Source organism: Capra hircus, chromosome 2 (genome assembly GCF_001704415.2).
Source record: "Capra hircus breed San Clemente chromosome 2, ASM170441v1, whole genome shotgun sequence".
NCBI lineage: Eukaryota > Metazoa > Chordata > Mammalia > Artiodactyla > Bovidae > Capra > Capra hircus.
Window position 1 is genome coordinate 101,605,813 of NC_030809.1, and position 17,226 is coordinate 101,623,038.

General features: G+C 38.9%; 1 protein-coding gene and 1 pseudogene across 8 annotated transcripts in view; one reads left to right on the forward strand and one right to left on the reverse strand.

Moving 5' to 3' along the window:
* Positions 1–17,226, forward strand: part of SLC4A10 (solute carrier family 4 member 10) — a 352,866-nt gene that overhangs the window by 261,329 nt on the left and 74,311 nt on the right. The window lies entirely within an intron of this gene.
* Positions 6,654–7,318, reverse strand: LOC102180709 (annotated as a pseudogene).

The following is a 17,226-nucleotide window of genomic DNA, read 5'->3' on the forward strand; positions in this document are numbered from 1 at the left end:
AAATACACTCCCAGGAATAGAGTAACGCATTAAGCCATTATCCTCACTAACACAGCACATTGAAAAACAGGAGACCCAAGCAAAGTGAATGGAGAAGTGATACCAGCCTGGTGGCCAGATTTACCTGAGGCTGTGAGGAAGTAGGAATCTGGAAGTTGGACAAGGGAGGTGATAGTGGTGTAGTTGTCATGATATGAAGGCTGGGCTGCATGGTGTTTGGCGGGGGATAACTTAAAGAAGCTGCTGCGGTTCAGTCACTCAGTCGTGTCCAACTCTTCTCGACTCTATGGCTACAGCCCACTAGGCTCCTCTGTTCATGGAATTCTCCAGGCAAGAATACAGGAGTCGGTGGCTATACCCTTCTCCAAGGGATCTTCCTGACCCAGGGAGCCAACCTGGGTTTCCTACATGCAGGCGGATTCTTTATAGTCTGAGCTTCCAGAGAAGCCTATATATACATATACCTATGCAGACATTTAAAATAATTATTTTGATCTCTGCAACAGTTTAAATACTTTCTGTGAGCCGAAGAATTGATGCTTTTGAACTGTCGTGTTGGAGAAGACTCTTGAGAGTCCCTTGGACTACAAGGAGATGCAACCAGTCCATCCTAAAAGAGATCAGTCCTGGGTGTCCATTGGAAGGACTGATGTTGAAGCTGAAACTCCAATACTTTGGCCACCTCATGCAAAGAGTTGACTCATTGAAAAAGACCCTGATGCTGGGAAAGATTGAGGGCAGGAGAAGGGGATGACAGAGGATGAGATGGTTGGATGGCATCACCGACTCAATGGACATGGGTTTGGGTGGACTCCGGGAGTTAGTGATGGACAGGGAGGCCTGGCGTGCTGCTGATGGGGTCACAACGAGTTAGACACGACTGAGCGACTGAACTGGTTCTAATAAGATGTCTTTAGGGAGCATACTCCAGTTTCAAAACCCAGGCACATGTTCACATGGCTCTGAGTTCGAGATCCCTGACCAAACGATTGGACACCATCTGTCAGGAGGACCTTGACGTTTCTTAGTTGGCAGGTCGAGTGGCTTTCCAAGGTGCTTGCTGCTTCCTCACTCGTGCAAACTTAGTTAGCTGGGATTCCCCATTGGGAAGTGAAGGTAGGTAGAATTTTGTCCTTTCCCTCACTGCCTTTGGTATACTTTATTCTCAAAACCATCCCCAGAGATTTAAAAGTATCAGGAATATAAAAAATATCTCTTCTTCACATGATTGGAGGCCCCAGAACTGACCTTGAAAAGATTTATTTTTACCTTTATTCAAGAAACGAGAATTTAGGCAGAAAAATATAGTAGATACCTGTTGTTAACATTTTTGGGGGCAATATTTGTTACATTAAAAGAGTGTAAGAATAAGGTGGTTGATACATATTTGTTTTCTAATTATAATTTGGAACATAGTTATAAATACTATGGTTTATGGATTAAAATGTACCCTGTTATCGCCTAATCTACTCTGGAATAATAAAATATATATCACTGGGGACAATATCCATAGTTCTAGAATATTCCTAGCTGTTTGGTTCTATTACAGAATAAAGTTAAACTGGAAATAAGACAATGTTAAGTAAAAAAGCTTCCTTTGCCCACCTCACCTTACATGGGCTCCATTTTGGGGGGTATATGGCATAATGATTAAATGATATATATTATATTGTGAAATGATCATCACAGTAAATTTAATAATAACATCCATCACCACACATAGTAAATATTTCTTTTGTGAAAGAAATTTTAAGATCTGTCCCCTCCAGTTCAGTTCAGTTCAGTCGCTCAGTCGTGTCCGACTCTTTGCGACCCCATGAATTGCAGCACGCCAGGCCTCCCTGTCCATCACCATCCCTCAGAGCTCACTCAGACTCACGTCCATCAGGTCAGTGATGCCATCCAACCATCTCATCCTCTGTCATCCCCTTCTCTTCCTGCCCCCAATCCCTCCCAGCATCAGAGTCTTTTCCAATGAGTCAACTCTTTGCATGAGATGGCCAAAGTACTGGAGCTTCAGCTTTAGCATCATTCCTTCCCAGGGCTGATCTCCTTCAGAATGGACTAGTTGGATCTCCTTGCAGTCCAAGGGACTCTCAAGAGTCTTCTCCAACACCACAGTTCAAAAGCATCAATTCTTCGGCGCTCAACCTTCTTCACAGTCCAACTCTCACATCCGTACATGACCACAGGAAAAACCATAGCCTTGACTAGACAGAACTTAGTCGGCAAAGTAATGTCTTTACTTTTGAATATGCTATCTAGGTTGGTCATAACTTTTCTTCCAAGGAGTAAGCGTCCTTTAATTTCATGGCTTCAGTCACCATCTGCAGTGATTTTGGAGCCCAGAAAAATAAAGTCTGACGCTGTTTCCACTGTTTCCCCATCTATTTCCCATGAAGTGATGGGACCGGATGCCATGATCTTTGTTTTCTGAATGTTGAGCTTTAAGCCAACTTTTTCACTCTCCTCTTTCACTTTCATCAAGAGGCTTTTTAGTTCCTCTTCACTTTCTGCCATAAGGGTGGTGTCATCTGCATATCTGAGGTTATTGATATTTCTCCCGGCAATCTTGATTCCAGCTTGTGTTTCTTCCAGTCCAGCGTTTCTCATGATGTACACTGCATAGAAGTTAAATAAGCAGAGTGACAATATACAGCCTTGATGTACTCCTTTTCTTATTTGGAACCAGTCTGTCCCCTTCGAACTTTCAAATATGCAATACAGCATTGTTAACAATATCCCCATGCTGTATATTACATTCCCCGAATTCATCTTCTAACTAGAAGTTTGTACCTTTTGATCATCTTCACCATTTCACCTTTATTCGTGATGAATATTTGACTAGTTATAGAGTTCTGGGTTGCCAAGGGTTTTCTTTTAACCCGTTAATTACCTTATTCCATTGATTTCAAGTTTGCTGCTGCTGCTGCTGCTAAATCACTTCAGTCGTGGCCGACTCTGTGCGACCCCATGGAAGGCAGCCCACTAGGCTCCCCCGTCCCTGAGATTTCAAGTTTAGGTCAGTTCTATTTTTAATTTTTTGAGGAATCTCTATATTGTTTTCCATAGTGACTGTACCAATTTACATTCTTGTCAACAGAGCATGAGGATTCCCTTTCTCTTCATTCTCGCTGATGCTTGTTATTTGTTGTGATTTTGAGAAGAGTCATTCTGACAGATGTGAGGTGATATTTCACTTGGTTTTCATTTACTTTCCTCTGATGATTGGTGATATTGAGCATCTTTTCATGTGCCTATTGGTCATCACTATATCTTCTTTGGAAAAATGTCTCTTCATACTCTTTGCCCATTTTTCACTTGGGTTGTTTGTTTATTTGATGTTGAGTTGTATGAGTTCTTTGTATATTTTGGATATTAACCCCTTATTGGATATATCATTTGTAAATACATATTTCCATTCAGTAAGTGGACTTTTCACTTAACTGACAGTTCATTTGCTGTGCACAATTGTTGTTTTTTGTTTTTTTTTAGTTTGATATAGTCCCATTTGTTTATTTGATGACCATTATCTAAGAGGATGCCACCTATGTTTTCTTCTAGAATGTTTATTCTTTAACGTTTTTCATGTCTTTAATCCATTTTGAGTTTACTTTTTTACATAGTGTTAGAAAGTAGTCCAGTTTGATTCTTTTGTATGTAGCTGTTTAGTTTTCTCAGCACCGGTACTGAAGAGGCTACCTGTCCTATTGTATATTCTTGCCTTTTTCATCATAGATTAATGCCCATATGAGTTCATTTTTTGGTTCTCTACTTTATTCTATTGATCTGTGTTTCTGTTTTTGATACCATTTTGATTACTGTACCATTGTAGTATAGTTTGAAATCAGGGGGTGTGAATTTTGTTCTTTCTTAAAACTATTTTAGCTGTTCAGGGTCTTTTTGTTTCCATACAAATGTTAGAATTATTTTTTCTAGTTCTGTGAAAAATGGCATTGGTATTTTGATAGAGATTGCATTAAATCTGTAGATTACCTGAGGTAGTTTAATCATTTTACCAATATTAATTCATCCAGTCCCTGAACATGGTATGTATGTTCATCTTTTTTTGTATTGAGCTTGGTTTCTTTATTCAGTGTCTTAATAGTTTTTTTCTGAGTGCAGGTCTTTTACCTCCTTAGTTAGATTTATTCCCAGGTATTTTCTTTTTTTTTGATGCAATTGTAAATGGGATTATTTTTTAAAATTTCTCTTTCTGATGGTTTTCATTGTTAGTATACAGAAATGTAACAGATTTCCATATATTAATTTTATATCCTGCAATTTGATCAATTCATTGATTAGTTCTAGTTTGTGTGTGTGGTGTCTGTAGAGTTTTCTATGTATGATATCATGTCCTCTGCAAACAGTGATAGTTTAATTACTACCTTTCCAGTTTGGATTCCTTTTATTTCATTTTCTGTCTGGTTGCTGTGGCTAAGACTTCTGATACTACCTTGAATGTAAGTGGCCAGAGTGGGCATTCTTGTCTTATTCCTGATCTTAGAAGAAATACTTTCAATTTTTTTGCCATTAAGTATGACATTAGCTGTGGGCTTGTCACATGGTCTTTATTTTGTTGGGATGTGTTGCCTATGGGTTCCATTTTTTAAAGAGTACAGACCAGAAATCCTATGCCCTACTAGACCCTTTCCATGGTACCAGACTGCTGGTGAGCTTTAGTTTCTTATTTTTAAATGGGGACAAAAGTACCTGTCCTAGCAGTCATAAGAATGACTTATAAATTTAATTCAATTATACCAAAGTACTTTATAACTCATGATATAAACTTATAAAATAATAGCTACTTTGTATTAAGCATCTGCTAAATTCTTAGAAATAGTACTGGAAGTTTTACTTGTATTATGGTACTTCTTTTAACTCAACAAAATCCTGAACAATTGTTAAAATACATTTGATATATAGTAGTTAATAAAAGCTCAAAGAGGTTGTGTAATTTTCAGAGGTCAAATAGACCTAAAGGGCAGAGTCAAGATTTAGTTCAATATTACTTCCAAATAGAGATGTTACTTTTCTTTGTACTCAGAACTAAGGCAACAGGATTATTTAATATTTTATGGTAGGTGGCATTAAGAAGGCGGCAAAAGTCACTGAATAATCTGCTCCTTCAGCAAAGCTAGCAAAGAAAACACGCAGATAAAGTCGTGCTTATATTTTAGAGCAGATCACCTGAAAACCCCTGGGCTTCACACGTTTTTAAAATAGTTTTTATGTATTTGACTACACAGTAAGAAGTGAAAGAATAGATGTTTTAGATGCAAAAGGAATATGGCATGCCATCCCTGCCAGATTCAAGCTTATAGTTTTTATTAGTTTTATTTTGCTCATTTTATCAAATCACAAGTGATGAAACAGGAGAAACATAAAGACTTCATTGCTTTTGGCTAACAGATGGGAAACAACAGAAAATTCTTTCCATAAATGCAGAAAAATAATTTTCTTCATAATAGCTAATATGCCTTCTTTAGGCATTAAGATATGTTTCTGTTTATAATCTTAAGACAGCTATATTTTTACTCTTTATTAAAATGAAGCCTCCCAGGAAAAACGGTATTTCAGTGAGTCTGAGTGAACTCCGGGAGTTGGTGATGGACAGGGAGGCCTGGCGTGCTGCATTTCATGGGGTTTCAAAGAGTCGGACACGACTGAGCAACTGAACTGAACTGAACTGAATCTTTATTTTTTTTAATTAATTTTTATTGGTGTATGGTTGATTTGCAATGTTGTGTTAATTTCTACTGTATAGCAAAGCGAATCAGTTATACAAATGCATATGTCCATTCTTTTCCAGATTCTTTTCCAATGTAGATCATTACAGAGTATTGAGTAGAGTTCCCAGGGCTACACCGTAGTCCTTACTAAGTTATCTATTTTATGTATAGTAGTGGGTATGTCAACCCTAATCTCCTAATTTATCACTCTTCTCTTCCCCTTTGGTAACCATAAGTTTCTTTTCTACATCTGTGATTCTATTTCTGTTTTGTAAATAAGTTCATTAACATTTTTTTAAGATTCCACATATAAATGATATCATGATATTTGTCTTTCTCTGTCTGACTTACTTTACTCAGTATAACAATCTCTAAGTCTATCCATGTTGCTGCAGATGGCATCATTTCATTCTTTTAAATGATTGAGTAATATTCCATTGTATGTATGTATTACATCTTGATCCATTCCTGTTTATGGAATGCTTCCATGTCTTGGCTATATTTTCTCCAGATACATGCTCAGGAGTGGAATTACTGAATCATATTCAGTACTCTAATCTTTAAATTTGGTTAGAAATGGTTGGATTGCTTCACTGATTCAATGGACATGAATTTGAGCAAACTCCAGGAGATAGTGGAGGACAGAGGAGCATGGTATGCCACAGTCCATGGAGTTGTGAAGAGTAGGACATGACTTAGTGACTGAACAACAACAATCTTTAAATTCCATCATTGAAAATGTAGGTGTACAGTCCAGTTTCTAATCTCTTAGAACATTTTTCACGGTAGGTTTTAATCATTGGAGTGAATAATTCCCTAGGAAAGCAGTACAGCTTCATGCAATATGACTTGGTAGTCAACATTCTCATTTTCCAATAAAAGGGAAATTTCATGAACAGAAACATTGGACTCCTTGAAATTTCACCTGTGAAGAGAATTTTTCTGAGCAGCTTCTTGAGAAAGTATATCTTAATAGCTTTATCACGAATATGGGGTCTTCATTCCTTATAATATCACTGACAGACACAATCATGTTAGGCTCTGTGTTTGCATAGTTATGGAGAGTATGGTGATCTGTTTTACCATTAATCTGTCTGCCAAAAGACAGGAACTGTGTTCTCAACCAACAAACTTTGGTATCATATCTTCAGTAAAATTCTACCCTGAAAATCCAGGTTCAACTGACATATCCAAGACCATGTCTATCTGATTAGCCCATGGTACCAAATACTCAACTGTAGTTCCTAGTTTGATGGCAAGTCCAACCTTTATCTCATTGCCCCAAATGTCTTTAAGGAAAGCCCCTGGGTTCTTGTATATATGGATTGACTCCTATTATAGCCATTGGCTTTACCTACTCTTCCAGCCTAGAAACCATCCTGTGCATGTCAAAGAAAGGATCCTGTCCTCGCTGCTTTTGGAGACTCTACCATAGGGTGGCCAAAAGTAATGTGAACAAAATACCCATCTGTTGTATCCAGGTACAGATAATCAGCCTCAGAGGCCAGCCTTTAGAGATTTTCAGCCCCTGAATTGGCCAGGTTGCTGTTGAAGATGGATGGGTCAATCTCATAGCTAGGCATCATGATCCTGATTCCCAGGAGCCAGCTTACATGACTCTTCCAGTAAGATAAAGGTTTTATCCTGATTTCATCTTCTTTTAAAATGTACTAATTAATACTTTAATCTTTGAACAATGACTAGTAAATACTTTAATTTTTGAACAAGGACTAAATTTTCATTTGAAATAATGATTAATTTTCCCCAGTGTAAAGTAAAGGGCATGAGTTATAGCTTTAGAGAATTTATTTTACAAACAGTTAGGTCCTAAATATATTTGCCTATTATTCAAATGAGTCAGAACTAGTAGTTTGCTTGTTTTTTGTTGCTTTAGTGGGGTAAGTTAACAGAAGAGTTGACTAATTTAGTGATTTTTGTAAAATATGCACATAAATAACCTGAAATATCCATGGATGAGCTGTTTGTTAGTATCTTGCTGTTGTTGTTCAATCACTAAGTCATGTCCAATGCTTTGCAATTCTATGAACTACAACACACCAAGTTTCCCTGTCCTCTGATTTAGTAATATAAATGGGATCAAATTGCTAGCTAATAAATGTTTTTGTTCCCAATTTTCTTTCAAATAAAATTCTGTTTTATATATATAAATATATATACATGCATGTATATTTATGTTAGATGTATGTTTAATGCATACATTTACTATAATGCTAGTTCTTTCTTACTGTATTCTCCTATAAGATATTTGGCATATTTTCTTTATTTTGCATTTTAGTTTTCTTTTGTCATCAATAAACTTATCAAGTTTTCTGAATATAAAAGTATTTTCCCAGATTTTTCCCATTAAGTTCCTATGGTATTAGGCCTTTTTTTTTTTTTTTTTTTTTTTTGAGGCAAAGTAACTGTATGCAGGTCAGGAAGCAACAGTTAGAACTAGACATGGAACAACAGACTGGTTCCAAGTAGGAAAAGGAGTACGTCAAGGCTGTATATTGTCACCCTGCTTATTTAACTTATGTGCAGAGTACATCATGAGAAATTCTGGGCTGGAAGAAGCACAAGCTGGAATCAGTATTGCTGGGAGAAATATCAATAACCTCAGATATGAAGATGACACCATCCTTATGGCAGAAAGTGAAGAGGAACTAAAAAGCCTCTTGATGAAAGTGAAAGAGGAGAGTGAAAAAGTTGGCTTAAAGCTCAACATTCAGAAAACGAAGATCATGGCATCTGGTCCCATCACTTCATGGGAAATAGATGGGGAAACAGTGTCAGACTTTATTTTTGGGGGCTCCAAAATCACTGCAGATGGTGATTGCAGCCATGAAATTAAAAGACGCTTACTCCTTGGAAGAAAAGTTATGACCAAACTAGAGAGCATATTGAAAAGCAGAGACATTACTTTGGCAACAAAGGTCTGTTTAGTCAAGGCTATGGTTTTTCCAGTGGTCATGTATGGATGTGAGAGTTGGACTGTGAAGAAAGCTGAGCGCTGAAGAATTGATGCTTTTGAACTGTGGTGTTGGAGAAGACTCTTGAGAGTCCCTTGGACTGCAAGGAGATCCAACCAGTCCATTCTAAAGGAGATCAGCCCTGGGTGTTCTTTGGAAGGAATGATGCTGAAGCTGAAACTCCAGTACTTTGGCCATCTCATGCGAAGAGTTGACTCATTGGAAAAGACTCTGATGCTGGGAGGGATTGGGGGCAGGAGGAGAAGGGGATGACAGAGGATGAGATGGCTGGATGGCATCACTGACTCCATGGATGTGAGTTTGAGTGAACTCCAGGAGATGGTGATGGACAGGGAGGCCTGGCGTACTGCGATTCATGGGGTCACAAAGAGTTGGACATGACTGAGCGACTGAACTGAACTGAACAAAGATTCATTTGGAGGAATTTCCAATCATAGAAGTACACTACCCCTTACTAGTGAACTGCCTTAAAGACAGATGTTGGCAAGTTCATATATGTATGAGCAGGACAGCAGCAAAACATTTGTATAGCTGCAAATCTTGCTTTTTCACCTAATCTAATCCTAGCACAACTATAAAGTTGGAACAAAAGATTTAAGACAAGACATTTGTAGACACCATGGATAATTTTTGGAAGCTACCATAAGTGTAATCTCTAAGCCTCCATTTAGAGGAGGATTCACGATCAGTGTGGATAATTTTTTTTTTCTTTTACTTTTTTTTTTTTTTTTTTTTTTTAGGGCTTCCCTGATGGCTCAGCAGGTAAAGAATCTGCCTGAAATCCAAGAGATATAAGAGACATGGGTTTGATCCCTGGGTAGGGAAGATCCCCTGGAGAAGGAAATGGCAACCCACTCCAATATTCTCGCCTGAAAAATCCCATGGACAGAGGAGCCTGGTGGGCTACATTCCAATGGGACAAAGAGTCAAACACAACTAAATACACATTTTTTTAAAAAAAACAGGTAGTCATATTACTTCACACTATAGACATGCTACTTGGAGCTCTATTGTTAATTTTTTTGTTCCCAGGCCAGTGTCTGAGTATCTTCATGAAGAGTGGAAAGGTTTTTCATATTAGAATTTGTCCTTGGATCTCAACCTGGGACCCAGAAATCATGTCTTGGGTAGCATGGGTTAGGTATCTGTAGTAGCTCACCTGATCTGACTCCTAATCTTTCCTTGGTGAATGCCAGATGAAGGACCTTTCCTACCACAATTCCCTGCTATGTCCACTGACTCTTCTTGCAAGACCTCTCAGTGACCTGAGTACTTTCCTTTAATGTCATTTTTTGAGAGCTTGAGCTGCAATTAATCTATGTATGCCTAGATCTGATCTTTTCAACTAATGATTTTAAGTACTGTAAATGAGGGCTGCATAACCAACATGCGTTACAAAAACCACAGTAACAATAGGATAAAAAAACCTTGCACAGAATCCTTCAAAGGCTTCCTACGGTTCTCATTTTAGCATTCAGAGTGCTTACTAGGACCTTCAATGCTCAATTCATACAGTCTGGGCCCTGCTTGTGCCACAGTCCCACCCCTCATCTCTTCCTGTCTACCCTTCTCTTCCAGCTATGCTAACCTGCCTGTGCGTGTCTGGTCCCGACTCAGGCTTTCTACCTGCTTTTTGCTGTCTCTAGTCCACCACCCCCAATCCCCCACCCCCACCACTGTGTCCACACCATTTCTTACTAAATTTTGTTAATCTTTCAGACCTCAACTTAAACCTTATTTTCTTAAAGTTTACTTTGAGTATCCAGACTCAAAGTGTGGCTCTCCTTTTATTTACCTTTTTAGCAACCTAGACCTCTTCATAGTACATTTCGCAAATGTCTTTATATAATTATAATTGACTGTGTTGTATTTCTCTTCTACATTAAAAAAAAAAAAACACTAGGGTCATGTCTCTTATTTAATACTACACTTAGCATGGTGTCTTAGTATGGGCTTCCCTGTGGTTCAGCTGGTAAAGAATCCACCTGTAATGCGAGAGACCTGGGTTCAATCCCTGAATTGGGAAGATCCCCTGGAGAAGGGACCAGCTACCCACTCCAGTATTCTGGCCTGGAGAATTCCCTGGACTATATATAGCTCATGGGGCCACAAAGAGTTGGACACGACTGAGCAACTTTCACTTAGCATGGTGTCTTGCATGATACTCATACCTTTTATTGAATTAATTAAGCATTGTGAATAATGCCTCATGACTGTACTTTCTATGAATCCTTTTTTCTGTTATCACACACATGGAACAAAACATACTGTAACCTCGATTCCCCTGAAAGTATAGCCTAAGTCAGAAGCTTCCTTGAAGATTAGTTGATCTTAAGGAGCAGGGGTGAAGAACATTAAGAGTGTGATTGCTATGGACTGAATTATGTCCCTTCAGAATTCATATTTTGAAGCCCTAACTCCCAGTGACTGTGTTCGGAGACAATGTCTGGGAAACTAATCAAGATTAAATAAGCTAATAAGTGAAAGTGAAGTCGCTCAGTTGTGTCCGACTCTTCGCGACCCCATGGACTGTAGCCTATCAGGTTCCTCAGTCCATGGGATTTTCCAGGCAAGAGTGCTGGAGTGGATTGCCATTTCCTTCTCCAGGGGATCTTCCCAACCCAGGAATCGAACTCGGGTATCCCACATTGCGGGCAGACGCTTTACCATCCGAGCCACCAGGGAAGCATGGGGCCCAAATGTGATCAGTTGTGTGCTTGTAAGGAGTGGGGAAGTGCTCTTATCTCTCTCTGCCATGTAAGGACACAGGGAGAAAATGGTCTTCTGCAAGCCAGAAGAGTGTCTTCAGAAGAACTCAACCATACTGGCACCCTGGTCTTGGACTTGCAGCCTCCAGGTGTGTGAGAAAATATATTTATATTGTTTAAACCACTCAGTATATGGCATTTTGTTATGGCAGCCTGAGTAGGCTAATACAGTGACATTGAGAAAGAGATAAAGCCAGTAAGAAATTGTGTTACTGCATTGGTTAAAAGTATAGGTGAGTGATGCTTGATTTGAAGAGTTATGAAATTCAGGTCACAATTGTTTTCCCTGGGGATGAAAAGGGAAGCATATATCTATCAGCCTTTGTAGCCCATTGGTTAAGGATGGCAGAGGTATAGGAGTAGGAAGTAAGATATGTGATGCAACCTGAGGAAAGGCATCAAAACATTGCACTTGAAAGTGAGCTGTTGAAATCCATAAAGAATTGATCACTGCAGCAGGGGCTAGAAGAGGTGTGGCTGATAGGATTTGAAGTGGTATACAAATTATCTGATACATAGACCACCACAAAAGTGTCCTGTATTCAATATCCACAAGTAATTTATGTTTTTAGTATTTCTACATTGCTTATACTACATGGAAAAATAAGTGAGGCAGTTTTTATAAACTAAAACTGATAAAAAGTTTGATTGCAAGTAAATGCTAACTCTGACATTAATGTAGTGATTCTTACAAATAAAATCTTGAAACATAATTTTTCAAGGTGTCAAAAGGAATGTTAATGACAATTTAAGCATTGTTTATCTCAGAATCTAAACAAATGGATATGTTACTGACCAGAAAGCAAATTTAACATGTTTCTTTATTACAGAAGCAGTAAGCTTTGAATGACAGTGAAAATGGCATTGAGAAATAACCTGTTTTAAAAGCTACCAGGGACAGATACTGCTAAAGATAATAATTTTTTAACATTAGTTGATTTTCAAAATAATTATAAGTTGAAAACAATCCAAATAGCTTGAGAAAATAATTCTGATCAATCTGAGTATGATTTAAGAGAAATACTGGAATAGTTCCCCCATGATTGCAAAACTTTTGAATATTTTAAAGAGAGAAAAAAAGATAAAACTAAATACAAGAGGGATCTCAAGATGACTTGTACACATTGAAATAAGAAAGTAAATATAGAGCTTCCACAAGGGGAAACAATTATTTTTTCAGATACATTTTATTGTTATCAAAGTAATCCATATACACCCTGAAAAATGCAAATAGTAAAGAAAGATTATAATCAAAGCACCAGCTCACTGAAAGACAACACTTTTAACCTAGATTTGTGTTTATTTTTGGTGTTACCTAAATTTCTCTAGGAGAAGGCAATGGCACCTCACTCCAGTACTCTTGCCTGGAAAATCCCATGGATGGAGGAGCCTGGTGGGCTACAGTCCATGGGGTCGCTACGAGTCGGACACGACTGAGCGACTTCACTTTCACTTTTCACTTTGATGCATTGGAGGAGGAAATGGCAACCCACTCCAGTATTCTTGCCTGGAGAATCCCAGGGACGGGGAGCCTGGTGGGCTGCCATCTATGGGGTCGCACAGGGTCGGACACGACTGAAGTGACTTAGCAGCAGCAGTAGCAAATTTCTCTAAATAATATGCTTATATTACTATTTCTTTGCTTACCAGTATTAAATGTGACTAACTTACTTTTGCTGTTATGCATATGGATTTAATTCCCTTTCTACTCCCACTTCCAGCCTTGTTGCTCTGTCTCTGTTTCCAAAATAATTCTATCGTATCTTAAGTTCCATCATTCCTGTAACCTTGGTAACTATAAATAAACAAGTAACCACAAGTAACATAGACTTCTGTTTCTGTCTCCACAGGTTGTAGATAATTCTCTTTACTTTCTACTTTGTATTGACTTAAACAGACTGCAAGTTATTTCTCTAGCAAAAATGGGTTCATTCAGGATCAGCAAAGAATTTCAGTTTGGGATCTGAAACCATGGCAAGCCATGTACAGGACCCATGAAAAAAATGGAGAGAATTCTTTTATAGAGTGGAAAGGAAATTGGGAAAGCCATAGTAACCCAAATAGTCCATGACTTTCCATTGGCCGAGTTCTGAAGTCTCTCATTGGATGAATTCTTGCCTGGAAAAAAAACAAACCTTTTCTTCTCCCTGTTGGGTTCTGCTGTTGTGATAAGACATGAGAGCTTCACTTTCTGGTCTCCTGACCCTATTTTGTTGAGGTTTCTGTTTATTGGTTTTTTACATTTTCTCCTTTTGATCGACATCTTCCTCTCAAAATACTGCTGGTCAAGAGTGAGGTTTCCTGCACTGTTTGATATAAAACACATCAAGATCCTCTATGACCCACCATCAAGAGTAATGGAAATAAAAGCAAAAAATAAACAAGTGGGATCTAATTAAACTTAATTAACAGAAAATAATCGATAGAAAATTAAAGATTTACTGAGTATGGCCCCACCCATCAGAACAAGACCCAGTTTCCCCCAGGTTAGTCTCTCCCATCAGGAAGCTTCCATAACCCTCTTATCCTTCTCCATCAGAGGGCAGACAGACTGAAAACCACAATCACAGAAAATTAACCATTCTGATCACATGGACCACAGCCTTGTCTAACTCAACGAAACTATGAGCCATGCCATGTAGGGCCACCCAAGACAGATGGGTCATGGTGGAGAGTTCTAACAAAATGTGGTCCAGTGGAGAAGGGAATGGCAAACCACTTCAGTATTCTTGCCCTGAGAACCCCATGAACAGTATGAAAAGGCAAAAAGATAAGACATTGAAAGGTGAACTCCCCAGGTGCCCAATATGCTACTGGAGATCAGTGGAGAAATAACTCCAGAAAGAATGAAGAGATGGAGCCAAAGCAAAAACAACCCCAGTTTTGGATGTGACTGGTGATGGAAGCAAAGACCGATTTATTTATTTATATAAATAAAATAAATAAATTTATATTTTAAAAAAAAGAACAATATTGCATAGGAACCTGGAATGTTAGGTCCATGAATGAAGACAAATTGGAAGTGGTCAAACAGGAGATGGCAAGAGTGAACATCGATATTTTAGGAATCAGCAAACTAAAATTGACTGCAATGGATGAATTTAACTCAGATGACCATTATATCTACTACCGTGGGCAAGAATCCCTTAGAAGAAATGGAGTAACCATCATAGTCAACAAAAGAGTCCAAAATGCAGTACTTGGGTGCAAACTCAAAAACAACAGAATGATCTCTGTTTGTTTCCAAGGCAAACCATTCAATATCATGACAATCCAAGTCTATGCCCTGACAGTGATGCTGCAAAAGCTGAAGTTGAATGGTTCTATGAAGACCTACAAGACCTTCTAGAACTAACACCCCCGAAAGATATCCTTTTCGTTAGAGGGGACTGGAATGCAAAAGCAGGAAGTCAAGAAACACCTGGAGTAACAGGCAAATTTGGCCTTGGAGTACAGAATGAAGCAGGGAAAAAGCTAATAGAGTTTTGCCAAGAGAACACACTGGTCATACCAAACACCTCTTCCAACAGCACAAGAAAAGACTCTACACATGGACATCACCAGATGGTCAATACCAAAGTCAGATTGATTATATTCCTTGCAGCCAAAGATGGAGAAGCTCTATACAGTCAACAAAATCAAGATCAGGAGCTGACTGTGGCTCAGATCATGAACTCCTTATTGCGAAATTCAGACTTAAATTGAAGAAAGTAGGGAAAACAACTAGACCATTCAATAATCCAAGTCACTCAGTCGTGTCCGACTCTTTGCGACCCCATGGACTGTATAGCCCACCAATTTTCCAGGCAAGAGTACTGGAGTAGGTTGCCATTTCCTTCTCCAGGGGATCTTCCCAACCCAGGGATTGAACCCAGGTCTCCCACACTTCAGGCAGACGCTTTACCGTCTGAGCCACCAGGGAAGCCCCATTCAGGTATGACCTGAATCAAATCCCTTATGATTATACAGGGGAAGTGACAAATAGATTTGAGGGATTAGATTTGATAGACAGAGTGCCTGAAGAACTATGGATGGAGGTTCATGACATTGTACAGGCGACAGGGATCAAGACCATCCCCAAGAAAAAGAAATGCAAAAAAGCAAAATGGCTGTCTGAGGAGGCCTTGCAAATAGCTGTGAAAAGAAGAGAAGTGAAAAGCAAAGGAGAAAAAGAAAGATATACCCATTTGAATGCAGAGTTCCAAAGAATAGCAAGGAGAGATAAGAAAGCCTTCCTCAGTGATCACTACCAAGAATAGAGGAAAACAATAGAATGGGAAAGACTAGAGATCTCTTCAAGAAAATAAGAGATACCAAGGGAACATTTCATGCAAGGATGGGCTCAATAAAGGACAGAAATGGTATGGACCTAACAGAAGCAGAAGATATTAAGAAAAGGTGGCAAGAATACACAGAACTATACAAACTAGATCTTCACGACCCAGATAATCATGATGCTATGATCACTCATCTAGAGCCAGACATTCTGGAATGTGAAGTCAGGTGGGCCTTAGGAAGCATCACTATGAACAAAGCTAATGGAGGAGATGGAATTTCAATAGTTGAGCTATTTCAAGTCCTAAAAGATGATGCTGTGAAAGTGCTGCACTCAATATGCCAGCAAATTTGGAAAACTCAGCAGTGGCCACAGGACTGGAAAAGGTCAGTTTTCATTCCAATCCCAAAGAAAGGCAATGCCAAAGAATGCTCAAACTACTGCACAATTGTACTCATCTCACATGCTAGTAAAGTAATGCTCAAAATTCTCCCAGCCAGGCTTCAGCAATACGTGAACCGTGAACTTCCAGGTTTTCAAGCTGGATTTTAAAAAGGCAGAGGAACCAGAGGTTGACAGGTTGACACAACATCCATTGGATCATTGACAAAGTGAGAGAGCTCCAGAAAAACATCCATTTCTGCTTTATTGACTATGCCAAAGCCTTTGACTGTGTGGATCACAACAAACTGGAAAATTCTTCAAGAGATGAGAATACTAGACCACCTGACCTGCCTCTTGAGAAATCTGTATGCAGGTCAGGAAGCAACAGTCAGAACTGGACATGGAACAACAAACTGGTTCCAAATAGGAAAAGGACTACATCAAGGCTGTATATTGTCACCCTGCTTATCTAACTTATATACAGAGTACATCATGGCAAATGCTGGGCTGGATAAAGCACAAGCTGGAATCAAGATTGCCGGGAGAAATATCAATAACCTCAGATACGCCGTTGACACCACCCTTATGGCAGAAAGTGAAGAAGAACTAAAGAGCCTCTTGACGAAAGTGAAAGAGGAGAGTGAAAAAGTTGGCTTGAAGTTCAACATTCAGAAAACTAAAATTATGGCATCTGGTCCCATCACTTCATGGCAAGTAGATGGGGAAACAATGGAAACAGTGACAGACTTTATTTTGGTGGGGGGGGGGTCCAAAATCACTGCAGATGGTGATTGCAGCCATGAAATTAAAAGACACTTACTCCTTGGAAGAAAAGTTATGACCAACCTAGACAGCATATTAAAAAGCTGAGACATTACTTTGCCAACAAAGGTCCATCTAGTCAAAGCAATGGTTTTCTAGTAGTCGTGTATGTGTATGACAGTTGGACCATTAGGAAAGCTGAGTGCCGAAGAATTGATGCTTTTGAACTATAGTGTTGGAGAAGACTCTTGAGAGTCCCTTTGACTACAAGGATCTCCAACCAGTCCATCCTAAAGGAAATCAGTCCTGAA